At 43.3% G+C, this 27,189-nt stretch overlaps 14 non-coding genes across 14 annotated transcripts; all 14 read left to right on the top strand.

Moving 5' to 3' along the window:
• The first annotated feature begins 448 nt into the window (after window positions 1–448).
• On the top strand, window positions 449–531 carry TRNAL-CAG (transfer RNA leucine (anticodon CAG)). The gene has a single exon. It is a non-coding gene; the product is annotated as a tRNA-Leu (tRNA).
• A 187-nt stretch (window positions 532–718) lies between these two features.
• Window positions 719–801, top strand: TRNAL-AAG (transfer RNA leucine (anticodon AAG)). The gene has a single exon. It is a non-coding gene; the product is annotated as a tRNA-Leu (tRNA).
• A 1,731-nt stretch (window positions 802–2,532) lies between these two features.
• TRNAL-CAG (transfer RNA leucine (anticodon CAG)) lies at window positions 2,533–2,615 on the top strand. Its single transcript has one exon. It is a non-coding gene; the product is annotated as a tRNA-Leu (tRNA).
• Window positions 2,616–2,801: 186 nt separating this feature from the next.
• On the top strand, window positions 2,802–2,884 carry TRNAL-AAG (transfer RNA leucine (anticodon AAG)). The gene has a single exon. It is a non-coding gene; the product is annotated as a tRNA-Leu (tRNA).
• Window positions 2,885–3,908: 1,024 nt separating this feature from the next.
• Window positions 3,909–3,991, top strand: TRNAL-UAG (transfer RNA leucine (anticodon UAG)). Its single transcript has one exon. It is a non-coding gene; the product is annotated as a tRNA-Leu (tRNA).
• Window positions 3,992–5,998: 2,007 nt separating this feature from the next.
• On the top strand, window positions 5,999–6,081 carry TRNAL-UAG (transfer RNA leucine (anticodon UAG)). Its single transcript has one exon. It is a non-coding gene; the product is annotated as a tRNA-Leu (tRNA).
• A 633-nt stretch (window positions 6,082–6,714) lies between these two features.
• On the top strand, window positions 6,715–6,797 carry TRNAL-CAG (transfer RNA leucine (anticodon CAG)). Its single transcript has one exon. It is a non-coding gene; the product is annotated as a tRNA-Leu (tRNA).
• Window positions 6,798–6,983: 186 nt separating this feature from the next.
• On the top strand, window positions 6,984–7,066 carry TRNAL-AAG (transfer RNA leucine (anticodon AAG)). The gene has a single exon. It is a non-coding gene; the product is annotated as a tRNA-Leu (tRNA).
• Window positions 7,067–9,074: 2,008 nt separating this feature from the next.
• Window positions 9,075–9,157, top strand: TRNAL-AAG (transfer RNA leucine (anticodon AAG)). The gene has a single exon. It is a non-coding gene; the product is annotated as a tRNA-Leu (tRNA).
• Window positions 9,158–10,896: 1,739 nt separating this feature from the next.
• On the top strand, window positions 10,897–10,979 carry TRNAL-CAG (transfer RNA leucine (anticodon CAG)). The gene has a single exon. It is a non-coding gene; the product is annotated as a tRNA-Leu (tRNA).
• A 186-nt stretch (window positions 10,980–11,165) lies between these two features.
• Window positions 11,166–11,248, top strand: TRNAL-AAG (transfer RNA leucine (anticodon AAG)). The gene has a single exon. It is a non-coding gene; the product is annotated as a tRNA-Leu (tRNA).
• Window positions 11,249–12,272: 1,024 nt separating this feature from the next.
• On the top strand, window positions 12,273–12,355 carry TRNAL-UAG (transfer RNA leucine (anticodon UAG)). The gene has a single exon. It is a non-coding gene; the product is annotated as a tRNA-Leu (tRNA).
• A 632-nt stretch (window positions 12,356–12,987) lies between these two features.
• On the top strand, window positions 12,988–13,070 carry TRNAL-CAG (transfer RNA leucine (anticodon CAG)). The gene has a single exon. It is a non-coding gene; the product is annotated as a tRNA-Leu (tRNA).
• A 1,290-nt stretch (window positions 13,071–14,360) lies between these two features.
• Window positions 14,361–14,443, top strand: TRNAL-UAG (transfer RNA leucine (anticodon UAG)). Its single transcript has one exon. It is a non-coding gene; the product is annotated as a tRNA-Leu (tRNA).
• Window positions 14,444–27,189: the final 12,746 nt, after the last annotated feature.

The raw sequence follows: 27,189 nt of genomic DNA, 5'->3' as shown, positions 1-27,189 counted from the left end.
GTAAGAGGTCATCTGGAAGAGTCATGCTCTTGTATGCCCTGGCCAGACGGGCCCAGCAAATTTGGAAGAATGCCATTCATCTGGTAGACAACTGGACTCCAGCACACTTACAGCAATTTCCTCAGGGCTTTGATCAGGGGCTGCTTAAATTTACATACTCCACCCTATGTTGTGACTTTGAGATCCCTTGTTGAAATTGCTTTAGCCAGCCAAGAGGTGGCTATTGTCTCAATTTCAAAGCAGCTTTGAGCCGTTCAAGTGGCTGGTGAATAGCACTTTCTCTTTGTTCGCCTCAAAGTTCTAAAGAGTTCTCCATAGGTCCTGCTCTGTACAGATTGTTCAAAGATCTGTTGGAAGTGCATATAATACGATAAATAAATTGAGGGCATTCCTTTTCAGTACCTCACCTGCATGGCTGTCTGGCCTCTGGAAGATGCTGGGAAAGCAAGTCAGGATGGCCGAGTGGTCTAAGGTGCTGCGTTCAGGTCGCAGTCTCCTCTGGAGGCGTGGGTTCAAATCCCACTTCTGACAGTCCTGTGTTTACTCTAATTTTTTTCTTGAGAAATATGATCATTTCCCTCGCAGTGGCTTATAGGATTGTCTTCTTGGAAGAGTGCAGTGAGTTTTTTTCTTGCTCTAGCCACTATTGGCCTAAGCTCTGTGCATTTTTTGGTTCCTAATATCTTTCTCACCCTTTAGATGAAAAAGTAGCATAAGGGTCAGGATGGCTGAGTGGTCTAAGGCGCTGCGTTAAGGCCGCAGTCTCTCCTGGAGGCGTGGGTTCGAATCCCACTTCTGACTAAACTTGAATTCCATTTTCTCTCTCAGTTCCTTTAGAATCTCAGCTAAAAATTGGCAATGTAAATAATATCTGAATAAGTACCAAACTTCAGTTTCAACTGCAAATGCATTTGCCCTATTCTATCTTTAACGTTAATGTAATATTCTTCTAGCACTCGTGGTGTTTTATATTTCTTTTGTGGGGTACTTTAAAAATCTTTTTTATGAAAGAAATGGGTTACATTAAGTCTTGTGATGTTTTAGGTTTCCAATAAGGAGGTTTTAAATTTTATGTCACGTCATTTTCAGATGCTTCATTCAAGAGATGTTTCCACTATAGAATGCAGAGCAAGGGCAAAAATACAAGTGATAGAGCGAGTGAGTGAGAAGGAGTGTTGTGGAAGGAGAGAATGAAACAAAGACAGAGTGAGTGAATGGCAGGGAGGCATAGAAGAGGAGTCTAGTAGTGAAGGAGACCTGCTTTTCCCTGCTCTTGACCTCCCACCCATCCCCAAACAACCAAAAACATACCTTCTGTGCAAAGTTGGTATGCAGAATTTCACGACTCAGCAAGTGAGGGTGAGTCCCAGGCCAGGGGCTAAAGAGCAAAAGAGTGCCTGTGCTCAGACTTTCCCTGCTAGGGATAGTTTATCTGGAACAAGGCCTACTCTCTTGTATCCAGCAAGGATCTAGAAATCCTGCATGAATCTGCAAGGCACATTGGCAGCATAAATTTGCATAAACTGCCCCACCTATTGCCTTCCTACTTCCTGTGCTGTAGTTGTTTGTGTAGAGAGAGAGGTCGCAGGCAAGGAAATGTTGTGAGTCGGATACAGGACCCTAAATAGCTGGTGAGAGGTATGTGGTGTTCTAAAAGCATGAAAACTGTATACCTGTGAAATAAAGTGCTTTCGTATGTGTTCTTCTGTGTTTATTGTCCTGTGCATACCTTGTGTTTGAATGTTTAAATTATTTCAGGCTTGCATTGAGGTAGACGTTTCTGAGTAACTTTTATTCATTTCTTAAAAGCCTATACTGTCAGGATGGCCGAGAGGTCTAAGGTGCTGTGTTTAGGCCACAGTCTCCTTTGGAGGCGTGGGTTCGAATTCCACTTCTGACATTCCTTTTGGAGATTTAATCTCCTTTATCAGGTTAACATCTGATGGAAGTTGCATCTGTTGGTCTTCACCTGGCACGTTATTCCGTTCTCCTCTTGTCAAGAGAGATGGGGTTTCTCATATATTTAGGTTCTATAACGTCTTGCTGACAAAGCGCAATCCTTACCAAATGAGCATAGGACACATGTAAGAGGTCATCTGGAAGAGTCATGCTCTTGTATGCCCTGGCCAGACGGGCCCTGCAAATTTGGAAGAATGCCATGCATCTGGTAGACAACTGGACTCCAGCACACTTACAGCAATTTCCTTAGGGCTTTGATCAGGGGCTGCTTAAATTTGCATACTCCACCCTATGTTGTGACTTTGAGATCCCTTGTTGAAATTGCTTTAGCCAGCCAAGAGGTGGCTATTGTCTCAATTTCAAAGCAGCTTTGAGCCGTTCAAGTGGCTGGTGAATAGCACTTTCTCTTTGTTCGCCTCAAAGTTCTAAAGAGTTCTCCATAGGTCCTGCTCTGTACAGATTGTTCAAAGATCTGTTGGAAGTGCATATAATAGGATAAATAAATTGAGGGCATTCCTTTTCAGTACCTCACCTGCATGGCTGTCTGGCCTCTGGAAGATGCTGGGAAAGCAAGTCAGGATGGCCGAGTGGTCTAAGGCGCTGCGTTCAGGTCGCAGTCTCCTCTGGAGGCGTGGGTTCAAATCCCACTTCTGACAGTCCTGTGTTTACTCTAATTATTTTCTTGAGAAATATGATCATTTCCCTCGCAGTGGCTTATAGGATTGTCTTCTTGGAAGAGTGCAGTGAGTTTTTTTCTTGCTGTAGCCACTATTGCCCTCAGCTCTGTGCATTTTTTGGTTCCTAATATCTTTCTCACCCTTTAGATGATAAAGCAGCATGGGGTCAGGATGGCCGAGTGGTCTAAGGCGCTGCGTTAAGGCTGCAGTCTCTCCTGGAGGCGTGGGTTCGAATCCCACTTCTGACAAAACTTGAATTCCATTTTCTCTCTCAGTTCCTTTAGAATCTCAGCTAAAAATTGGCAATGTAAATAATATCTGAATAAGTACCAAACTTCAGTTTCAACTGCAAATGCATTTGCCCTATTCTATCTTTAACGTTAATGTAATATTCTTCTAGCACTCGTGGTATTTTATATTTGTTTTTTGGGGTACTTTAAAAATCTTTTTTATGAAAGAAATGGGTTACATTAAGTCTTGTGATGTTTTAGGTTTCCAATAAGGAGGTTTTAAATTTTATGTCACGTCATTTTCAGATGCTTCATTCAAGAGATGTTTCCACTATAGAATGCAGAGCAAGGGCAAAAATACAAGTGATAGAGCGAGTGAGTGAGAAGGAGTGTTGTGGAAGGAGAGAATGAAACAAAGACAGAGTGAGTGAACGGCAGGGAGGCATAGAAGAGGAGTCTAGTAGTGAAGGAGACCTGCTTTTCCCTGCTCTTGACCTCCCACCCATCCCCAAACAACCACAAACATACCTTCTGTGCAAAGTTGGTATGCAGAATTTCATGCCTCAGCAAGTGAGGGTGAGTCCCAGGCCAGGGGCTAAAGAGCAAAAGAGTGCCTGTGCTCAGACTTTCCCTGCTAGGGATAGTTTATCTGGAACAAGGCCTACTCTCTTGTATCCAGCAAGGATCTAGAAATCCTGCATGAATCTGCAAGGCACATTGGCAGCATAAATTTGCATAAACTGCCCCACCTATTGCCTTCCTACTTCCTGTGCTGTAGTTGTTTGTGTAGAGAGAGAGGTCGCAGGCAAGGAAATGTTGTGAGTCGGATACAGGACCCTAAATAGCTGGTGAGAGGTATGTGGTGTTCTAAATGCATGAAAACTGTATACCTGTGAAATAAAGTGCTTTCGTATGTGTTCTTCTGTGTTTATTGTCCTGTGCATAAAGTTGCACCTTGTGTTTGAAGGTTTAAATTATTTCAGGCTTGCATTGAGGTAGACGTTTCTGAGTAACTTTTATTCATTTCTTAAAAGCATATACTGTCAGGATGGCCGAGAGGTCTAAGGCGCTGTGTTTAGGCCACAGTCTCCTTTGGAGGCGTGGGTTCGAATCCCACTTCTGACATGCCTTTTGGAGATTTAATCTCCTTTATCAGGTTAACATCTGATGGAAGTTGCATCTGTTGGTCTTCACTTGGCACGTTATTCCGTTCTCCTCTTGTCAAGAGAGATGGGGTTTCTCATATATTTAGGTTCTATAACGTCTTGCTGACAAAGCGCAATCCTTACCAAATGAGCATAGGACCCATGTAAGAGGTCATCTGGAAGAGTCATGCTCTTGTATGCCCTGGCCAGACGGGCCCAGCAAATTTGGAAGAATGCCATTCATCTGGTAGACAACTGGACTCCAGCACACTTACAGCAATTTCCTCAGGGCTTTGATCAGGGGCTGCTTAAATTTGCATACTCCACCCTATGTTGTGACTTTGAGATCCCTTGTTGAAATTGCTTTAGCCAGCCAAGAGGTGGCTATTGTCTCAATTTCAAAGCAGCTTTGAGCCGTTCAAGTGGCTGGTGAATAGCACTTTCTCTTTGTTCGCCTCAAAGTTCTAAAGAGTTCTCCATAGGTCCTGCTCTGTACAGATTGTTCAAAGATCTGTTGGAAGTGCATATAATAGGATAAATAAATTGAGGGCATTCCTTTTCAGTACCTCACCTGCATGGCTGTCTGGCCTCTGGAAGATGCTGGGAAAGCAAGTCAGGATGGCCGAGTGGTCTAAGGCGCTGCGTTCAGGTCGCAGTCTCCTCTGGAGGCATGGGTTCAAATCCCACTTCTGACAGTCCTGTGTTTACTCTAATTATTTTCTTGAGAAATATGATCATTTCCCTCGCAGTGGCTTATAGGATTGTCTTCTTGGAAGAGTGCAGTGAGTTTTTTCTTCCTCTAGCCACTATTGCCCTCAGCTCTGTGCATTTTTTGGTTCCTAATATCTTTCTCACCCTTTAGATGAAAAAGCAGCATGGGTTCAGGATGGCCGAGTGGTCTAAGGTGCTGCGTTAAGGCCGCAGTCTCTCCTGGAGGCGTGGGTTCGAATCCCACTTCTGACAAAACTTGAATTCCATTTTCTCTCTCAGTTCCTTTAGAATCTCAGCTAAAAATTGGCAATGTAAATAATATCTGAATAAATACCAAACTTCAGTTTCAACTGCAAATGCATTTGCCCTATTCTATCTTTAACGTTAATGTAATATTCTTCTAGCACTCGTGGTGTTTTATATTTGTTTTGTGGGGTACTTTAAAAATCTTTTTTATGAAAGAAATGGGTTACATTAAGTCTTGTGATGTTTTAGGTTTCCAATAAGGAGGTTTTAAATTTTATGTCACGTCATTTTCAGATGCTTCATTCAAGAGATGTTTCCACTATAGAATGCAGAGCAAGGGCAAAAATACAAGTGATAGAGCGAGTGAGTGAGAAGGAGTGTTGTGGAAGGAGAGAATGAAACAAAGACAGAGTGAGTGAACGGCAGGGAGGCATAGAAGAGTAGTCTAGTATTGAAGGAGACCTGCTTTTCCCTGCTCTTGACCTCCCACCCATCCCCAAACAACCACAAACATACCTTCTGTGCAAAGTTGGTATGCAGAATTTCATGCCTCAGCAAGTGAGGGTGAGTCCCAGGCCAGGGGCTAAAGAGCAAAAGAGTGCCTGTGCTCAGACTTTCCCTGCTAGGGATAGTTTATCTGGAACAAGGCCTACTCTCTTGTATCCAGCAAGGATCTAGAAATCCTGCATGAATCTGCAAGGCACATTGGCAGCATAAATTTGCATAAACTGCCCCACCTATTGCCTTCCTACTTCCTGTGCTGTAGTTGTTTGTGTAGAGAGAGAGGTCGCAGGCAAGGAAATGTTGTGAGTCGGATACAGGACCCTAAATAGCTGGTGAGAGGTATGTGGTGTTCTAAAAGCATGAAAACTGTATACCTGTGAAATAAAGTGCTTTCGTATGTGTTCTTCTGTGTTTATTGTCCTGTGCATAAAGTTGCACCTTGTGTTTGAAGGTTTAAATTATTTCAGGCATGCATTGAGGTAGACGTTTCTGAGTAACTTTTATTCATTTCTTAAAAGCATATACTGTCAGGATGGCCGAGAGGTCTAAGGTGCTGTGTTTAGGCCACAGTCTCCTTTGGAGGCGTGGGTTCGAATCCCACTTCTGACATGCCTTTTGGAGATTTAATCTCCTTTATCAGGTTAACATCTGATGGAAGTTGCATCTGTTTGGTCTTCACTTGGCACGTTATTCCGTTCTCCTCTTGTCAAGAGAGATGGGGTTTCTCATATATTTAGGTTCTATAACGTCTTGCTGACAAAGCGCAATCCTTACCAAATGAGCATAGGACCCATGTAAGAGGTCATCTGGAAGAGTCATGCTCTTGTATGCCCTGGCCAGACGGGCCCAGCAAATTTGGAAGAATGCCATTCATCTGGTAGACAACTGGACTCCAGCACACTTACAGCAATTTCCTCAGGGCTTTGATCAGGGGCTGCTTAAATTTACATACTCCACCCTATGTTGTGACTTTGAGATCCCTTGTTGAAATTGCTTTAGCCAGCCAAGAGGTGGCTATTGTCTCAATTTCAAAGCAGCTTTGAGCCGTTCAAGTGGCTGGTGAATAGCACTTTCTCTTTGTTCGCCTCAAAGTTCTAAAGAGTTCTCCATAGGTCCTGCTCTGTACAGATTGTTCAAAGATCTGTTGGAAGTGCATATAATACGATAAATAAATTGAGGGCATTCCTTTTCAGTACCTCACCTGCATGGCTGTCTGGCCTCTGGAAGATGCTGGGAAAGCAAGTCAGGATGGCCGAGTGGTCTAAGGTGCTGCGTTCAGGTCGCAGTCTCCTCTGGAGGCGTGGGTTCAAATCCCACTTCTGACAGTCCTGTGTTTACTCTAATTTTTTTCTTGAGAAATATGATCATTTCCCTCGCAGTGGCTTATAGGATTGTCTTCTTGGAAGAGTGCAGTGAGTTTTTTTCTTGCTCTAGCCACTATTGGCCTAAGCTCTGTGCATTTTTTGGTTCCTAATATCTTTCTCACCCTTTAGATGAAAAAGCAGCATGGGGTCAGGATGGCCGAGTGGTCTAAGGCGCTGCGTTAAGGCCGCAGTCTCTCCTGGAGGCGTGGGTTCGAATCCCACTTCTGACAAAACTTGAATTCCATTTTCTCTCTCAGTTCCTTTAGAATCTCAGCTAAAAATTGGCAATGTAAATAATATCTGAATAAGTACCAAATTTCAGTTTCAACTGCAAATGCATTTGCCCTATTCTATCTTTAACGTTAATGTAATATTCTTCTAGCACTCGTGGTGTTTTATATTTGTTTTGTGGGGTACTTTAAAAATCTTTTTTATGAAAGAAATGGGTTACATTAAGTCTTGTGATGTTTTAGGTTTCCAATAAGGAGGTTTTAAATTTTATGTCACGTCATTTTCAGATGCTTCATTCAAGAGATGTTTCCACTATAGAATGCAGAGCAAGGGCAAAAATACAAGTGATAGAGCGAGTGAGTGAGAAGGAGTGTTGTGGAAGGAGAGAATGAAACAAAGACAGAGTGAGTGAATGGCAGGGAGGCATAGAAGAGGAGTCTAGTAGTGAAGGAGACCTGCTTTTCCCTGCTCTTGACCTCCCACCCATCCCCAAACAACCACAAACATACCTTCTGTGCAAAGTTGGTATGCAGAATTTCACGACTCAGCAAGTGAGGGTGAGTCCCAGGCCAGGTGCTAAAGAGCAAAAGAGTGCCTGTGCTCAGACTTTCCCTGCTAGGGATAGTTTATCTGGAACAAGGCCTACTCTCTTGTATCCAGCAAGGATCTAGAAATCCTGCATGAATCTGCAAGGCACATTGGCAGCATAAATTTGCATAAACTGCCCCACCTATTGCCTTCCTACTTCCTGTGCTGTAGTTGTTTGTGTAGAGAGAGAGGTCGCAGGCAAGGAAATTTTGTGAGTCGGATACAGGACCCTAAATAGCTGGTGAGAGGTATGTGGTGTTCTAAAAGCATGAAAACTGTATACCTGTGAAATAAAGTGCTTTCGTATGTGTTCTTCTGTGTTTATTGTCCTGTGCATAAAGTTGCACCTTGTGTTTGAAGGTTTAAATTATTTCAGGCTTGCATGGAGGTAGACGTTTCTGAGTAACTTTTATTCATTTCTTAAAAGCCTATACTGTCAGGATGGCCGAGAGGTCTAAGGCGCTGTGTTTAGGCCACAGTCTCCTTTGGAGGCGTGTGTTCGAATCCCACTTCTGACATGCCTTTTGGAGATTTAATCTCCTTTATCAGGTTAACATCTGATGGAAGTTGCATCTGTTGGTCTTCACTTGGCACGGTATTCCGTTCTCCTCTTGTCAAGAGAGATGGGGTTTCTCATATATTTAGGTTCTATAACGTCTTGCTGACAAAGCGCAATCCTTACCAAATGAGCATAGGACCCATGTAAGAGGTCATCTGGAAGAGTCATGCTCTTGTATGCCCTGGCCAGACGGGCCCTGCAAATTTGGAAGAATGCCATGCATCTGGTAGACAACTGGACTCCAGCACACTTACAGCAATTTCATCAGGGCTTTGATCAGGGGCTGCTTAAATTTGCATACTCCACCCTATGTTGTGACTTTGAGATCCCTTGTTGAAATTGCTTTAGCCAGCCAAGAGGTGGCTATTGTCTCAATTTCAAAGCAGCTTTGAGCCGTTCAAGTGGCTGGTGAATAGCACTTTCTCTTTGTTCGCCTCAAAGTTCTAAAGAGTTCTCCATAGGTCCTGCTCTGTACAGATTGTTCAAAGATCTGTTGGAAGTGCATATAATAGGATAAATAAATTGAGGGCATTCCTTTTCAGTACCTCACCTGCATGGCTGTCTGGCCTCTGGAAGAAACTGGGAAAGCAAGTCAGGATGGCCGAGTGGTCTAAGGCGCTGCGTTCAGGTCGCAGTCTCCTCTGGAGGCGTGGATTCAAATCCCACTTCTGACAGTCCTGTGTTTACTCTAATTATTTTCTTGAGAAATATGATCATTTCCCTCGCAGTGGCTTATAGGATTGTCTTCTTGGAAGAGTGCAGTGAGTTTTTTTCTTGCTCTAGCCACTATTGGCCTAAGCTCTGTGCATTTTTTGGTTCCTAATATCTTTCTCACCCTTTAGATGAAAAAGCAGCATGGGGTCAGGATGGCCGAGTGGTCTAAGGCGCTGCGTTAAGGCCGCAGTCTCTCCTGGAGGCGTGGGTTCGAATCCCACTTCTGACAAAACTTGAATTCCGTTTTCTCTCTCAGTTCCTTTAGAATCTCAGCTAAAAATTGGCAATGTAAATAATATCTGAATAAGTACCAAACTTCAGTTTCAACTGCAAATGCATTTGCCCTATTCTATCTTTAACGTTAATGTAATATTCTTCTAGCACTCGTGGTGTTTTATATTTCTTTTGTGGGGTACTTTAAAAATCTTTTTTATGAAAGAAATGGGTTACATTAAGTCTTGTGATGTTTTAGGTTTCCAATAAGGAGGTTTTAAATTTTATGTCACGTCATTTTCAGATGCTTCATTCAAGAGATGTTTCCACTATAGAATGCAGAGCAAGGGCAAAAATACAAGTGATAGAGCGAGTGAGTGAGAAGGAGTGTTGTGGAAGGAGAGAATGAAACAAAGACAGAGTGAGTGAACGGCAGGGAGGCATAGAAGAGTAGTCTAGTAGTGAAGGAGATCTGCTTTTCCCTGCTCTTGACCTCCCACCCATCCCCAAACAACCACAAACATACCTTCTGTGCAAAGTTGGTATGCAGAATTTCACGCCTCAGCAAGTGAGGGTGAGTCCCAGGCCAGGGGCTAAAGAGCAAAAGAGTGCCTGTGCTCAGACTTTCCCTGCTAGGGATAGTTTATCTGGAACAAGGCCTACTCTCTTGTATCCAGCAAGGATCTAGAAATCCTGCATGAATCTGCAAGGCACATTGGCAGCATAAATTTGCATAAACTGCCCCACCTATTGCCTTCCTACTTCCTGTGCTGTAGTTGTTTGTGTAGAGAGAGAGGTCGCAGGCAAGGAAATGTTGTGAGTCGGATACAGGACCCTAAATAGCTGGTGAGAGGTATGTGGTGTTCTAAAAGCATGAAAACTGTATACCTGTGAAATAAAGTGCTTTCGTATGTGTTCTTCTGTGTTTATTGTCCTGTGCATAAAGTTGCACCTTGTGTTTGAAGGTTTAAATTTTTTCAGGCTTGCATGGAGGTAGACGTTTCTGAGTAACTTTTATTCATTTCTTAAAAGCCTATACTGTCAGGATGGCCGAGAGGTCTAAGGTGCTGTGTTTAGGCCACAGTCTCCTTTGGAGGCGTGGGTTCGAATCCCACTTCTGTCATGCCTTTTGGAGATTTAATCTCCTTTATCAGGTTAACATCTGATGGAAGTTGCATCTGTTGGTCTTCACTTGGCACGTTATTCCGTTCTCCTCTTGTCAAGAGAGATGGGGTTTCTCATATATTTAGGTTCTATAACGTCTTGCTGACAAAGCGCAATCCTTACCAAATGAGCATAGGACCCATGTAAGAGGTCATCTGGAAGAGTCATGCTCTTGTATGCCCTGGCCAGACGGGCCCTGCAAATTTGGAAGAATGCCATTCATCTGGTAGACAACTGGACTCCAGCACACTTACAGCAATTTCCTCAGGGCTTTGATCAGGGGCTGCTTAAATTTGCATACTCCACCCTATGTTGTGACTTTGAGATCCCTTGTTGAAATTGCTTTAGCCAGCCAAGAGGTGGCTATTGTCTCAATTTCAAAGCAGATTTCAGTCGTTCAAGTGGCTGGTGAATAGCACTTTCTCTTTGTTCGCCTCAAAGTTCTAAAGAGTTCTCCATAGGTCCTGCTCTGTACAGATTGTTGAAAGATCTGTTGGAAGTGCATATAATAGGATAAATAAATTGAGGGCATTCCTTTTCAGTACCTCACCTGCATGGCTGTCTGGCCTCTGGAAGATGCTGGGAAAGCAAGTCAGGATGGCCGAGTGGTCTAAGGCGCTGCGTTCAGGTCGCAGTCTCCTCTGGAGGCGTGGGTTCAAATCCCACTTCTGACAGTCCTGTGTTTACTCTAATTTTTTTCTTGAGAAATATGATCATTTCCCTCGCAGTGGCTTATAGGATTGTCTTCTTGGAAGAGTGCAGTGAGTTTTTTTCTTGCTCTAGCCACTATTGGCCTAAGCTCTGTGCATTTTTTGGTTCCTAATATCTTTCTCACCCTTTAGATGAAAAAGCAGCATGGGGTCAGGATGGCCGAGTGGTCTAAGGCGCTGCGTTAAGGCCGCAGTCTCTCCTGGAGGCGTGGGTTCGAATCCCACTTCTGACAAAACTTGAATTCCATTTTCTCTCTCAGTTCCTTTAGAATCTCAGCTAAAAATTGGCAATGTAAATAATATCTGAATAAGTACCAAACTTCAGTTTCAACTGCAAATGCATTTGCCCTATTCTATCTTTAACGTTAATGTAATATTCTTCTAGCACTCGTGGTGTTTTATATTTGTTTTGTGGGGTACTTTAAAAATCTTTTTTATGAAAGAAATGGGTTACATTAAGTCTTGTGATGTTTTAGGTTTCCAATAAGGAGGATTTAAATTTTATGTCACGTCATTTTCAGATGCTTCATTCAAGAGATGTTTCCACTATAGAAAGCAGAGCAAGGGCAAAAATACAAGTGATAGAGCGAGTGAGTGAGAAGGAGTGTTGTGGAAGGAGAGAATGAAACAAAGACAGAGTGAGTGAACAGCAGGGAGGCATAGAAGAATAGTCTAGTAGTGAAGGAGACCTGCTTTTCCCTGCTCTTGACCTCCCACCCATCCCCAAACAACCACAAACATACCTTCTGTGCAAAGTTGGTATGCAGAATTTCACGCCTCAGCAAGTGAGGGTGAGTCCCAGGCCAGGGGCTAAAGAGCAAAAGAGTGCCTGTGCTCAGACTTTCCCTGCTAGGGATAGTTTATCTGGAACAAGGCCTACTCTCTTGTATCCAGCAAGGATCTAGAAATCCTGCATGAATCTGCAAGGCACATTGGCAGCATAAATTTGCATAAACTGCCCCACCTATTGCCTTCCTACTTCCTGTGCTGTAGTTGTTTGTGTAGAGAGAGAGGTCGCAGGCAAGGAAATGTTGTGAGTCGGATACAGGACCCTAAATAGCTGGTGAGAGGTATGTGGTGTTCTAAAAGCATGAAAACTGTATACCTGTGAAATAAAGTGCTTTCGTATGTGTTCTTCTGTGTTTATTGTCCTGCGCATAAAGTTGCACCTTGTGTTTGAAGGTTTAAATTATTTCAGGCTTGCATGGAGGTAGACGTTTCTGAGTAACTTTTATTCATTTCTTAAAAGCCTATACTGTCAGGATGGCCGAGAGGTCTAAGGTGCTGTGTTTAGGCCACAGTCTCCTTTGGAGGCGTGGGTTCGAATCCCACTTCTGACATGCCTTTTGGAGATTTAATCTCCTTTATCAGGTTAACATCTGATGGAAGTTGCATCTGTTGGTCTTCACTTGGCACGTTATTCCGTTCTCCTCTTGTCAAGAGAGATGGGGTTTCTCATATATTTAGGTTCTATAACGTCTTGCTGACAAAGCGCAATCCTTACCAAATGAGCATAGGACCCATGTAAGAGGTCATCTGGAAGAGTCATGCTCTTGTATGCCCTGGCCAGACGGGCCCTGCAAATTTGGAAGAATGCCATTCATCTGGTAGACAACTGGACTCCAGCACACTTACAGCAATTTCCTCAGGGCTTTGATCAGGGGCTGCTTAAATTTGCATACTCCACCCTATGTTGTGACTTTGAGATCCCTTGTTGAAATTATTTTAGCCAGCCAAGAGGTGGCTATTGTCTCAATTTCAAAGCAGCTTTGAGCCGTTCAAGTGGCTGGTGAATAGCACTTTCTCTTTGTTCGCCTCAAAGTTCTAAAGAGTTCTCCATAGGTCCTGCTCTGTACAGATTGTTCAAAGATCTGTTGGAAGTGCATATGCTAGGATAAATAAATTGAGGGCATTCCTTTTCAGTACCTCACCTGCATGGCTGTCTGGCCTCTGGAAGATGCTGGGAAAGCAAGTCAGGATGGCCGAGTGGTCTAAGGCGCTGCGTTCAGGTCGCAGTCTCCTCTGGAGGCGTGGGTTCAAATCCCACTTCTGACAGTCCTGTGTTTACTCTAATTTTTTTCTTGAGAAATATGATCATTTCCCTCGCAGTGGCTTATAGGATTGTCTTCTTGGAAGAGTGCAGTGAGTTTTTTTCTTGCTCTAGCCACTATTGGCCTAAGCTCTGTGCATTTTTTGGTTCCTAATATCTTTCTCACCCTTTAGATGAAAAAGTAGCATAAGGGTCAGGATGGCTGAGTGGTCTAAGGCGCTGCGTTAAGGCCGCTGTCTCTCCTGGAGGCGTGGGTTCGAATCCCACTTCTGACAAAACTTGAATTCCATTTTCTCTCTCAGTTCCTTTAGAATCTCAGCTAAAAATTGGCAATGTAAATAATATCTGAATAAGTACCAAACTTCAGTTTCAACTGCAAATGCATTTGCCCTATTCTATCTTTAACGTTAATGTAATATTCTTCTAGCACTCGTGGTGTTTTATATTTCTTTTGTGGGGTACTTTAAAAATCTTTTTTATGAAAGAAATGGGTTACATTAAGTCTTGTGATGTTTTAGGTTTCCAATAAGGAGGTTTTAAATTTTATGTCACGTCATTTTCAGATGCTTCATTCAAGAGATGTTTCCACTATAGAATGCAGAGCAAGGGCAAAAATACAAGTGATAGAGCGAGTGAGTGAGAAGGAGTGTTGTGGAAGGAGAGAATGAAACAAAGACAGAGTGAATGGCAGGGAGGCATAGAAGAGGAGTCTAGTAGTGAAGGAGACCTGCTTTTCCCTGCTCTTGACCTCCCACCCATCCCCAAACAACCACAAACATACCTTCTGTGCAAAGTTGGTATGCAGAATTTCACGCCTCAGCAAGTGAGGGTGAGTCCCAGGCCAGGGGCTAAAGAGCAAAAGAGTGCCTGTGCTCAGACTTTCCCTGCTAGGGATAGTTTATCTGGAACAAGGCCTACTCTCTTGTATCCAGCAAGGATCTAGAAATCCTGCATGAATCTGCAAGGCACATTGGCAGCATAAATTTGCATAAACTGCCCCACCTATTGCCTTCCTACTTCCTGTGCTGTAGTTGTTTGTGTAGAGAGAGAGGTCGCAGGCAAGGAAATGTTGTGAGTCGGATACAGGACCCTAAATAGCTGGTGAGAGGTATGTGGTGTTCTAAAAGCATGAAAACTGTATACCTGTGAAATAAAGTGCTTTCGTATGTGTTCTTCTGTGTTTATTGTCCTGTGCATAAAGTTGCACCTTGTGTTTGAAGGTTTAAATTATTTCAGGCTTGCATGGAGGTAGACGTTTCTGAGTAACTTTTATTCATTTCTTAAAAGCCTATACTGTCAGGATGGCCGAGAGGTCTAAGGTGCTGTGTTTAGGCCACAGTCTCCTTTGGAGGCGTGGGTTCGAATCCCACTTCTGACATGCCTTTTGGAGATTTAATCTCCTTTATCAGGTTAACATCTGATGGAAGTTGCATCTGTTGGTCTTCACTTGGCACGGTATTCCGTTCTCCTCTTGTCAAGAGAGATGGGGTTTCTCATATATTTAGGTTCTATAACGTCTTGCTGACAAAGCGCAATCCTTACCAAATGAGCATAGGACCCATGTAAGAGGTCATCTGGAAGAGTCATGCTCTTGTATGCCCTGGCCAGACGGGCCCTGCAAATTTGGAAGAATGCCATGCATCTGGTAGACAACTGGACTCCAGCACACTTACAGCAATTTCCTCAGGGCTTTGATCAGGGGCTGCTTAAATTTACATACTCCACCCTATGTTGTGACTTTGAGATCCCTTGTTGAAATTGCTTTAGCCAGCCAAGAGGTGGCTATTGTCTCAATTTCAAAGCAGCTTTGAGCCGTTCAAGTGGCTGGTGAATAGCACTTTCTCTTTGTTCGCCTCAAAGTTCTAAAGAGTTCTCCATAGGTCCTGCTCTGTACAGATTGTTCAAAGATCTGTTGGAAGTGCATATAATAGGATAAATAAATTGAGGGCATTCCTTTTCAGTACCTCACCTGCATGGCTGTCTGGCCTCTGGAAGATGCTGGGAAAGCAAGTCAGGATAGCCGAGTGGTCTAAGGCGCTGCGTTCAGGTCACAGTCTCCTCTGGAGGCGTGGTTTCAAATCCCACTTCTGACAGTCCTGTGTTTACTCTAATTATTTTCTTGAGAAATATGATCATTTCCCTCGCAGTGGCTTATAGGATTGTCTTCTTGGAAGAGTGCAGTGAGTTTTTTTCTTGCTCTAGCCACTATTGGCCTAAGCTCTGTGCATTTTTTGGTTCCTAATATCTTTCTCACCCTTTAGATGAAAAAGCAGCATGGGGTCAGGATGGCCGAGTGGTCTAAGTCGCTGCGTTAAGGCCGCAGTCTCTCCTGGAGGCGTGGGTTCGAATCCTACTTCTGACAAAACTTGAATTCCATTTTCTCTCTCAGTTCCTTTAGAATCTCAGCTAAAAATTGGCAATGTAAATAATATCTGAATAAGTACCAAACTTCAGTTTCAACTGCAAATGCATTTGCCCTATTCTATCTTTAACGTTAATGTAATATTCTTCTAGCACTCGTGGTGTTTTATATTACTTTTGTGGGGTACTTTAAAAATCTTTTTTATGAAAGAAATGGGTTACATTAAGTCTTGTGATGTTTTAGGTTTCCAATAAGGAGGTTTTAAATTTTATGTCACGTCATTTTCAGATGCTTCATTCAAGAGATGTTTCCACTATAGAATGCAGAGCAAGGGCAAAAATACAAGTGATAGAGCGAGTGAGTGAGAAGGAGTGTTGTGGAAGGAGAGAATGAAACAAAAACAAAGTGAGTGAACGGCAGGGAGGCATAGAAGAGTAGTCTAGTAGTGAAGGAGATCTGCTTTTCCCTGCTCTTGACCTCCCACCCATCCCCAAACAACCACAAACATACCTTCTGTGCAAAGTTGGTATGCAGAATTTCACGCCTCTGTGGAAATATGGATTTTTATGATCAGTTATGTCCCCTATCTTGGACCCCAACGGTTTCATGTATAAATCACAAGTACATGTATGTTCCCTCCAGTTCCAGTTATGAAGACCCAAACACTTGTGCGTCCACCGTCAACATGTCCTCTTTCAGATCCGCCATGAATGGGCCGGATACTCTATTTCTAAGTATGAAAGGCCACCGGCTTTATATGGTTCATTTATCCCATTTTTCAGTCCAGGCGAGTAGGCCCTGATTCTGCCATTAAGCCTTTTCCTGCCTTCTGTCTCTGAAAGCTCCAGCCTGAGCTTGCATCTGTATCCATGAACTTTGTCCTATTCCCTGCGCGGCTAACGGTGCCTGACTCCAGCCTGTTGCCTGCCAAAAACTGTATTTCACCTTCGAGATTATCTGCTCCGCTCCCTATCCAATGCATTCCTGTCTAGTAGTTTAAGTAAACATTCTTCCAGCTACCGAGCAAAGGGCCCGGCTTCTCTGTCTTTATGCAAGTAATTCATAGCCCTGTTACTATGGAAGATTTCTGCCCTCGCATCTAGTGTAGACACTTAGACGCTTGTACACGCACTCACAGTCAGTATAGAATAGATTTTGTTCGAAAGACCTTTCTTTTTGGATAACATAGTTCTTTAAACATAGGATGTTAGATATGATTTGGGATTAGGTTGACTTGACCCCCCAGACTTCTGTCTCCACATGTAGAGCTAAATGTCAAGTCCCCTTCACCCCCTAGTTGCACGTCAATCACACGTCATGCTGCTGCGCGCGCATCTCTGCCGAGTATTTCTGCTGACATTGCGAAATTCTTTCGTGGAACCACCCTATTGTGACATCATACCTGATGACGTTCTTTAAGTTACGCCCAGTTACACCCATTTTAGTTACGCATGTATGTTTTATCTTTGTTATCAACTGTTACGCCTCCTGCATCTGTTTCACTGTAATGCCTATTGTATAAAAATGATTACTTGTCAATAAAGTTGGTCCTTCACTTCCTGAACCTTCGTGGTGATGGAATATGGAGTCCATCAATTCGAATTGATTTTGGAATAAAGCCCGTTCCGAACCTCTAATACCACGGATTCTGCCTCTTATTTTACTGAGCTATTATTATAGATTTTCCGCATCAAATTAAGTACCGGTAATTAAATTATTTACCACATATATGGCGCCCGAATAGGGACACTTTCTCATCTCACGCGCCGGAGGTGCGTTGCAGGCCCGGTCTCCTGCCACAGCTGGACGGACAACAACGCGTACCCACAGGATTTCCTGTATCTCCCTCCTGCCGAGCGGGGGTAACTGAGGCTGCGATCAACACCCAGACGAGGCGGTGAGAAGTGCGAAGTATCCCGACCAGAGCCTAGCTGAGAGAGCAAGATCCGAGGTATACAGAGGCCCACCAGTTTCCGAGGTTCCGAAGTTTCGAGTCGAGTCCAGTCCGGTTCAAGTCCAGTTCAGTTCAGTTCCGAGGCCTTCCGTTCCGAGCTACCCGGTGAGTACCATTGTCGGGGAGGCGTTCTGACGTGCACATAGTTTGTGCCGGTCAAGACGGGTTTGGGTACACAAATCCGGTCTGCACTGTTTCAGCAGTGTATCTGTACTGTTTAGCAGTATATCAAGTATGTCTAGTATATAATTCAGAATTACCTAGTTAGTGTCGAGTATTATGCTTAGTGATTAATTCCCTAAATGGCCATCATTGTTGTTCATTAAATGTTAAAATGTTAAATGTTTTAAATACGTTCTGCATATTGTGGTGTGAATGACTGTTCATTATTGTGTTTTGTTGTATTAAACGTGTTCAAAATTAGGTATCAGATCAGTTCTCAATATGCCGCTCTTTTCGAAATTAAGACAGATCAAAACTAGAAAAGGGGTACTCGAAGAAGCTGTTCCCATTCCTCCTAGGGACACTCCAGGGTACTTCATGTATCATAAACATGGCCTAGACGCCATATTATTTCTTGATTTATGGGTAGACTACACCAAGGAATTACCAGAAAGTCAGAGGTGGCCCGCAGCTGGGACCTGGGATGCAGATTGCATCATGAAAGTAGAGGAAGAATTATGGAAAAAGAAAGCTAGACAGTCACAGAAAGATGCCATTGAATTATGGCGTAAAGAATCATATAGACGTACAGAAAAAGCGCTCAGACAGGAAGAGAAAAGTAAGGAGAATTCAAATAAAGTTCGAGAAAATCTATTAATTGAAGAAGGTACTCGAGTAAAATCAGAACAAATAGACAGACAAAGAAATGCCCTTATGAATGGTATGTATCCTCTTCTGGCCGAAGGGTTACCTAAGGCTACTCCGGAGATACCAAAAGACTTGCCACCCCCATTGTTTCCGATGAAAGTACATCTCAAAGGGCATCCCAGATCCGCAGAAGATGTTTTTCTTTCCTCTTATTTAGACGACGCAGCTCCCGAGTACGCTAATACTGCGCCACATAGACCGCCTGCCGAGGGGGTTCAACGCCAAGACCCTCCTCCGTCTGTACCTCCGCAACAGCAAATTCCGACACAAGTTCCGGCAAGCACATCTGTTTCTACATCTGTATCCACACCTATGGTTGCTATATCACGTTCAACAAATCCTTTCGCACCCAGCACCCCAGGTGGTGCTACCGGAGGTACATCAAACATTTTTTCCACGCCACCCAGAGTAAATAAACTTTCCTTTCAAGAATTAGCCCACCAACGTACGCCCAAACTAGTAACTCCCGACACGCTCAAGGAACTTCTAATAGATTGTAGATATGACCCTGTGCCCGGAAAAGGGGACGAAATGCTGCTGGCATCATTACGTATCCGACGAGCTGCAATATATTTAGGGAGGCTACCAGGAATGACTACACATTTAGAAAATATATATCACTTTGTCCAGTCAGGGCGAGATTCTGAGAGTATTAACAGAGCCATGGAGTACCAAAAAGTGGAAATACAGGGGGAACTGTTACGTTTCCTCATAAACTGTGTGATCAGAAATCAAGACCGACCAGGGGTAAATCCGGAAGAAATGCAAATTCTTACCACATGGAGTCGGAATATATCAGAGGGGAGACATGATAAACGATCATGTATAGTAGCTATGAGCCGAAAGATCCGCAAGGAAGTAGAACGAATACACGAAGAAAGATTAGCAGTAGACGAGCCTGAACAAACCGAGGAGGAGGAAGAATTAGAACTGCCCACAGGACAGGTAGAAACCATGGCCTATGTAGGTAGAGGAAGATCTTGCAATAATACTAGATGCTTTACTGATCCGATACGTCCGATACGTCCAGATAATAGCAGAAAATTCCAAACTCCTATAATAAATATAAGGTCCCCCGAACATTCGTTCCAAGCCGCTGACAAATTACTTCGAGAACGAAGGGGTTATCATATACTCGATTCTATGGACGAACAAGAATTAGCCAGGTCAGCCGTTCACTGGGTTGATAGTCCCGGAAAATATGGTGATGATACACTAGCGCATACGTTTTTGAACCTCACCCCAGATGAACAGCGTTTAGCTGGTATCTATATGATTCAACAACTCCTTATATTATATAAAAGCCAACACTCCGATCCCGGTCCCTTACCTGATATATTGACTGAATTACTCACGAATAAATGGAGAGGTTCAGGTACTGAGTTAATTAGAGAAATACTAGAATCCAGAAAGCAGTACATTCTTTTTGTATGTCCCGAACATGTCTCACTACCCATCAAGGAAAGAACGACGTATTACATGGATAGACAGAATCCCTTACGCGAAGTCCACCCGATAAAAGGCGAGGACAATCAGTTTAAACGTGTATTTGTATACACACCTATATCTAAAATAGAACTATTAGAAATGAAGAAAGTGGTACCCAGTCATGACAAAGACCCAGCGGGTTTCCACCGTGAAATTAAAGATATGTTACTCATGGGAGAATATACCTACCCCGACATTATGACAATATTGAAGGTATTAATGCCTGCGGGCATTTACGAAAAACTAAAGGAAAAGGATTGGGAGGTGGGAGACCAGAAGATAGATTGGACAGCATTAGAAAACGAAGAAAAAGCTCAAGGTCCAGGTTCAGGGCTTGGGGAAAAGACCAAAACACTACCAGGTTTACTAGTACAGGTACTGCCACGTTTATTAACTACGAAAAAGGAAGACTGGGGTGCAATCTCAGCCTGTAAACAAAAACCAGATGAAGACACTAGTGATTTCTATTCCCGATTTGAAAAATGTTTTGGTATAAATAGTGGAATAAAAGCAAGTAGCGAATCGTATCCACATCTGTTTGTGACAAAATTAGTTGAAAATTCCTTGCCCCAAGTTAAGAATAGAGTATTGAAATTCGAGAGTACCTGGCAAGGTAACACTCCGTCACAAATGTTACAAATGCTACAGTACCATCACAATAGAATTAGAGAGGAACAAGAACATGAACAAAGACGCATGAAAGACACGAAAATGAAAATGCTAGTTTCCCAGACAGTTCCAGCTGACGGTCATAAAAAGGGTATGACACAGTCCAGTGTTTCAGCAGGTCCTGTGAAAGGGACGTGCAACTATTGTAAACAGCCAGGACATTATGTACACGATTGTCCAGTTTTAAAACATAATATCGCCATAGGTAACACAAAAGAAAGACCACGACCACTTAGACAGGATCAGAACCAACAAGGAGCCCCGCAGCATGCACAGTCCATGCCAGCTCCGCAACAGTCTATGCCAGCTCCACCACCGCAGCCTATTGCTGCCACACAAACAACGACACAACAGATGTACCAGACCGCACAGTATGACTATCCTGATTATCAACGATACTCATGAAACAGCCTAGAGAGGGAAGTTGGCTTACCCCTTATCGAGGTCCCTGTAGATCAAGAAGGACCTTATGTACACAGTGAACTATTAGGCCAAGATAGAAAATTTTTACTTGATACAGGGGCAAGCCGAACAACCATAAAACGTAGTGAAGTTCCAGGGGCACCCCTCTCAGGCTCACAGAATATTTCCCTTGGCTTTTCAGGAAAACCTATCATTAACGAACTATCACAGCCTCTTCCACTTACGATTGGCCCCTTGACACGAACTACAGATTTATTGCTTACTAAATCATGTCCAGAAAATCTGTTAGGTATAAAAACGTTGAAAGCTCTAGGAGCTATAATATGTTGTTCTCCGGAAGGAGTAAGATTGTTTTTACGTGATTTCAAAGGGCACTATGTGTCCTGAGACATGGATGACCGACTGCAGACTTTACCCACACATTTATGGGCACAAGGCCCTACAGATGTTGGTTGCATGAACATTACACCATATCGAGTCACACTAAAGGCAGGAGTGGTACTACCACGAATGCGACAATACAAGTTACCCTCAGATGCTGTAGTGGCTATACTGCAAATCATTGACGAGCTTATTACCCAAGGAGTGGTTGTGGAAACCGACTCCAATGTATGTAATTCACCGATAATTCCGATTCTTAAACGAACTGATCCAACAGCCCCGCCAGTATATCGATTGGTTATTGATCTGCGCGAATTAAATAAATGCATTGTACCACAATACCCCGTAGTCCCAGACATTTCTTCATTACTGACAGCCATTGATTCCGAAGCAACATTCTTTACTGTAATTGATCTCAAGAATGCCTTTTTCAGCGTCCCAATAGATCCGGAAAGCCAATACTTGTTCGGATTTAGTTTAAATGGACGAAGCTTTAAATTCACACGCGCACCTCAAGGATTCACAGAAAGCCCCAGCATCTATAGCCAAGCACTGAAACGAGAACTTGACAGTATCCACATGCCAGTCAACACTGCCCTGCTTCAATATGTCGATGATCTGCTGATCACCGCTAGAAGCGAACCTGAATGTGAAAAAGCCTCACTGACGGTTTTACAATTTTTGGCCGAAAAGGGGCACAAGGTGTCCCCTTCTAAGCTACAATTCTGTGTCCAGCGAGTTGTTTACCTTGGGCACTCGCTGTCCAAGGAGGGAAGGCAGCTTACACCAGATCGCATCCAGTTAATTGCTAACATGCCAATACCCAAGACACAAAAGGAGGTGCGGGCTTTCATAGGCCTCACTTCATATTGTAGGCAGTGGATGCCTCAGTATGCATTTCTAGCAAAACCACTCATTCAGTTGACAACGCAGGAGGCAGCCACATCGACTGTTCTCCCTTGGACTCAGGAACATACACAAGCTTTTGAAAGCCTAAAGAAAGCTTTATGTCAAGCACCTGTTTTAGCAACACCATGTTACAATAAACAGTTTACACTCTTTGTTACAGAACGCGAAGGTACTGCCTTGTCAGTACTCACACAGGAACAAGCAGGATCACACAAACCATGTGCTTATTTTTCTAGTACATTAGATCCCGTAGCTCAGGCTCTGCCTGCGTGCCTGAAATCAGTGGCAGCAACAGCTTTAGCAATCAGACAAAGCGATGCCATAGTACTAGGACACCAATTGACAGTACAAGTACCACATGCAGTAGAGGTTCTCTTGAACCGCACACAAACACAACACTTGACTATAGCAAGACTCACCGGTTACGAGTTAACATTGTTTCAACCACACATAGAAATCAGACGTTGTAGTACATTGAATCCTGCCACACTGTTACCAGTAAACGGAACAGACCCACTAGCACATGATTGTATTGAAGTTATCACTATCACGACGAAACCCAGACAAGACTTAACAGACGTCCCATTGTCAGATCCAGACCTGACATTGTATGTAGATGGGTCATGTATGAGAACAAGTACAGGAGAGCTAGTGGCTGCGTATGCAGTCACAACAGACACTGAAATCATTGAAACAAATTGCATAAATACCTTGTCAGCTCAAGCAGCAGAGCTTATCGCTCTGACACAAGCCTGTATTCAAGCCACAAGTAAAAAAGTCAACATATACACTGATTCACGTTATGCATTCGGAGTTGTACATGACTTCGGCGTGCTGTGGCGAGAGAGGTTATTTAACTTCTCACGGTGCCCACATTCAGCACGGACCCCTCATTCATGCCTTATTAGATGCAATACATCTACCCACTGCAATATCAATTATGAAATGTAAAGCTCATACGAAAGTTACTGATATCATTTCCCAAGGCAATGATCTATCTGACAGAACAGCTAAACAGACTGCTCAAACTCAAACATCTGACATGACAAAGACAATAGTTCCGACACCAACATATTGCATGACGGTTAAGGATCCCGCTCTTGACGTAATTGACATACAGACACATGCTACACCAGATGAAATAAAGAAATGGACTGAATTAGGAGGGATCCAAACGGATCAAGGATGGATGACGAAGGAAAAATCTGTGTGGTTCCTTCCTGATTCAATGGTCCAAGTTATCATTAATACTGTACATAGTCCAGCGCACCTAGGAGAAAAAGCTATGCTAGACAGCATTCAACACATTTGGTTCAACAAACATTTACGAGCCGCAGCAAAACAAAAAGTTCGTACCTGTATGATCTGTTGTCAGTTTAACCCAGGTAAAAGCATTCCCGTAGAACAGGGTGGATTTCAGCCTCCTGATCACCCTTTTGAAGTCCTCCAGATGGATTATATCCAGATGGAACGATGTCGAGGATTCAAATATGTTCTTGTAGTTGTCTGTGCTCTTTCCCGTTGGACAGAGGCATACCCGGTTTCAGATTACACTGCCCCGACTACTGCCAAACAGTTAGTTCGAGAATTCTTCCCACGGTACGGTTTACCACGTGTTGTCTACTCAGATAACGGCCAGCCATTCTCATCCGAACTAATGAAACACGTTTCACTTTTGTTAGGCTATCAGTGGAAATTTCACTGTGTCCGACACCCCGAGGCAGCAGGTCTCGTGGAACGACATAATCAAACTCTGAAAATTAGATTGGCCAAAATATGTAGAGAGAAAGGTGTCGACTGGGTAGTAGCCTTACCAGTTGCACTCTTTTACATGAGAATGGTAGCGCACTCTCGAACAGGGCTATCCCCTTATGAGGTGGTCTTTGGCAGACCACCAAATATGTGGGGGACGCCTATACCACGCAAAATAACTGATGTTGACTGTAATATGCTGACAGATTACCTGGCTTCCTTGATGTCTGCACTACAATCTTGTCGTTCACAGGTAGCTGCAGCCTTTCCCGACAACACCGAGGTGAAACCCCATGACGTAGTTCCCGGGGACCTGGTGTTAGTGAGGAACTTTGACCGGAAGTCTCAGCTGGATCCTAGGTGGAAATCGCCTCAACTAGTACTGCTCACCACGAGGACAGCCGTGAAGATCGAAGGTCGCAAAGGCTGGATACATTCAAGTCATATCAAGAAATTTCATGGATTACAATCAGATGTAAACGATACACCTCGCGTGTCTTCACCGATTGACTCAAAGCTTCCTTTGGTTGAACTGAGTAATCAGGAACAATATAAACTAAAACTAAGCTCTAACAAGTCAGACAATTTGATTGTTTAAGTCCTCTCCAAGGTGAATCGGTCGAATTTGTCTCTGACATGTATTCCCTAGACCTGAATAGAGAAAGACACCGAAAGAAGCAAATGAAACAACATGCGTACTGTAAATCACTGCGTAGTCATTGCACAGTGACGTTATTAATTTTGTTTTTCTTAAGTCTTTTAATAATCGCTGCAAGTATATTGTTGCACATATATTATCCTATTTCTAAACATGTTTACAATGTTACTGCTGAACATTCTTTTAGTGAATTACCGCCGCATGAGTTGTCCTATAGATTTGCGCTGCGCAATAACACTTTCATTAGTATGTTACATCATTCCCATCAGGCTAGCAATGCTACAAATTGTTGGATATGTGGCCGACTCCCTCCCTATCAGAATTATAAGGGAATTCTGCCTCTCTTTCCATACCCGTTCACACACAATGGCTCCTGTGGAGCATGGTTTAGTTTAATTAATTCCCTAGATTCGAATTCTGCAGTTTATCAAGACAACTGGGTATGGGGAAACCTGAACTTAGTTTTACTCAAAGTCTGCTACCCTGACAAGAAGGGACTTCCCAAAAGAACAGGAACTGATCTAGAAAATGAAGTATATGGATTAGGGAATTTCACGCTTAATCTCATGATCCTGAATGTTGAATCTGAAGCTGCACCAATTTTGCCCGCTATGTCAGTATTTCCAGTTAAAGGTGAATTATGTGTAAGAAAGAATGGTTCCATACATATGGGCCATAGTAGATGCACCACTGTAATAGAATTCAGTGATCAAGGCAAGTCTACATTTAGAGCTTCTCGCCATTCCTACTTCGTATGTGGTCAGACTGCATATATACGTTTGCCTCTAGATTGGGATGGTACCTGCTACATCGGATTCCTTTTGCCACCTGTTTTCCTAGCTCCTCCTGATTATCATAGAAATACTCATTTAGTACACAATAGAGAACGGAGAGATCTCCCAATAGTCGATTACACTGAGACAGCATGGGAAAAATACACAGATTTCAATAAAGGTCTTTTTCCCTATATAGGTACAGTTATCAATAGTAAGCTGATACGTAGATTAACCAGAACCCTTGAAGCAGTAGTGAACGAAACTATTTCCGCCTTAGGCAATTTAACAGAAGAGCAGTCTGCTATGCGGATTGTTGTGCTTCAAAATCGTCTTGTCCTTGACGTCATCCTGGCCGATAGGGGCGGAGCTTGTAGGGTCATCGGATCTAGCTGTTGCATTTTCATACCAGAAAATTCGCCATCTGTATATAAAGCCATAACTCGCCTTCATAAGATTGTAAGCCAGATACACCAGAATCCAGGCACCTGGACTTGGTCCGGTTGGTTTTGGAGTGTATTATCTACCTTTGGATGGAGGGTCCTATCCTTCCTAGGTATTGGTTTTCTCATACTATTCAGTTGCTGCTTATGCCTACAATGTGGACCAGCGATTTGTGGTCTGTGTGCCACATCGTGTATTCCACCACCAAGATTTCATTCATCCCAGAAGAAAAAAGAAGAACAAATGATGCTATACGAACAGATCAACGGATTGATGAAGATTGATATCTCTTAAGGGCAAGTAGGGGACAAGGAGGGAATGTGGAAATATGGATTTTTATGATCAGTTATGTCCCCTATCTTGGACCCCAACGGTTTCATGTATAAATCACAAGTACATGTATGTTCCCTCCAGTTCCAGTTATGAAGACGCAAACACTTGTGCGTCCACCGTCAACATGTCCTCTTTCAGATCCGCCATGAATGGGCCGGATATTCTATTTCTAAGTATGAAAGGCCACCGGCTTTATATGGTTCATTTATCCCATTTTTCAGTCCAGGCGAGTAGGCCCTGATTCTGCCATTAAGCCGTTTCCTGCCTTCTGTCTCTGAAAGCTCCAGCCTGAGCTTGCATCTGTATCCATGAACTTTGTCCTATTCCCTGCGCGGCTAACGGTGCCTGACTCCAGCCTGTTGCCTGCCAAAAACTGTATTTCACCTTCGAGATTATCTGCTCCGCTCCCTATCCAATGCATTCCTGTCTAGTAGTTTAAGTAAACATTCTTCCAGCTACCGAGCAAAGGGCCCGGCTTCTCTGTCTTTATGCAAGTAATTCATAGCCCTGTTACTATGGAAGATTTCTGCCCTCGCATCTAGTGTAGACACTTAGACGCTTGTACACGCACTCACAGTCAGTATAGAATAGATTTTGTTCGAAAGACCTTTCTTTTTGGATAACATAGTTCTTTAAACATAGGATGTTAGATATGATTTGGGATTAGGTTGACTTGACCCCCCAGACTTCTGTCTCCACATGTAGAGCTAAATGTCAAGTCCCCTTCACCCCCTAGTTGCACGTCAATCACACGTCATGCTGCTGCGCGCGCATCTCTGCCGAGTATTTCTGCTGACATTGCGAAATTCTTTCGTGGAACCACCCTATTGTGACATCATACCTGATGACGTTCTTTAAGTTACGCCCAGTTACACCCATTTTAGTTACGCATGTATGTTTTATCTTTGTTATCAACTGTTACGCCTCCTGCATCTGTTTCACTGTAATGCCTATTGTATAAAAATGATTACTTGTCAATAAAGTTGGTCCTTCACTTCCTGAACCTTCGTGGTGATGGAATATGGAGTCCATCAATTCGAATTGATTTTGGAATAAAGCCCGTTCCGAACCTCTAATACCACGGATTCTGCCTCTTATTTTACTGAGC

The sequence above is a fragment of the Triturus cristatus genome, chromosome 6 (genome assembly GCF_964204655.1).
Source record: "Triturus cristatus chromosome 6, aTriCri1.1, whole genome shotgun sequence".
Taxonomy (NCBI): Eukaryota; Metazoa; Chordata; class Amphibia; order Caudata; family Salamandridae; genus Triturus; species Triturus cristatus.
Note: the sequence above shows the minus strand (reverse complement) of the source record. Positions and strands in the feature narration are given on the sequence as shown.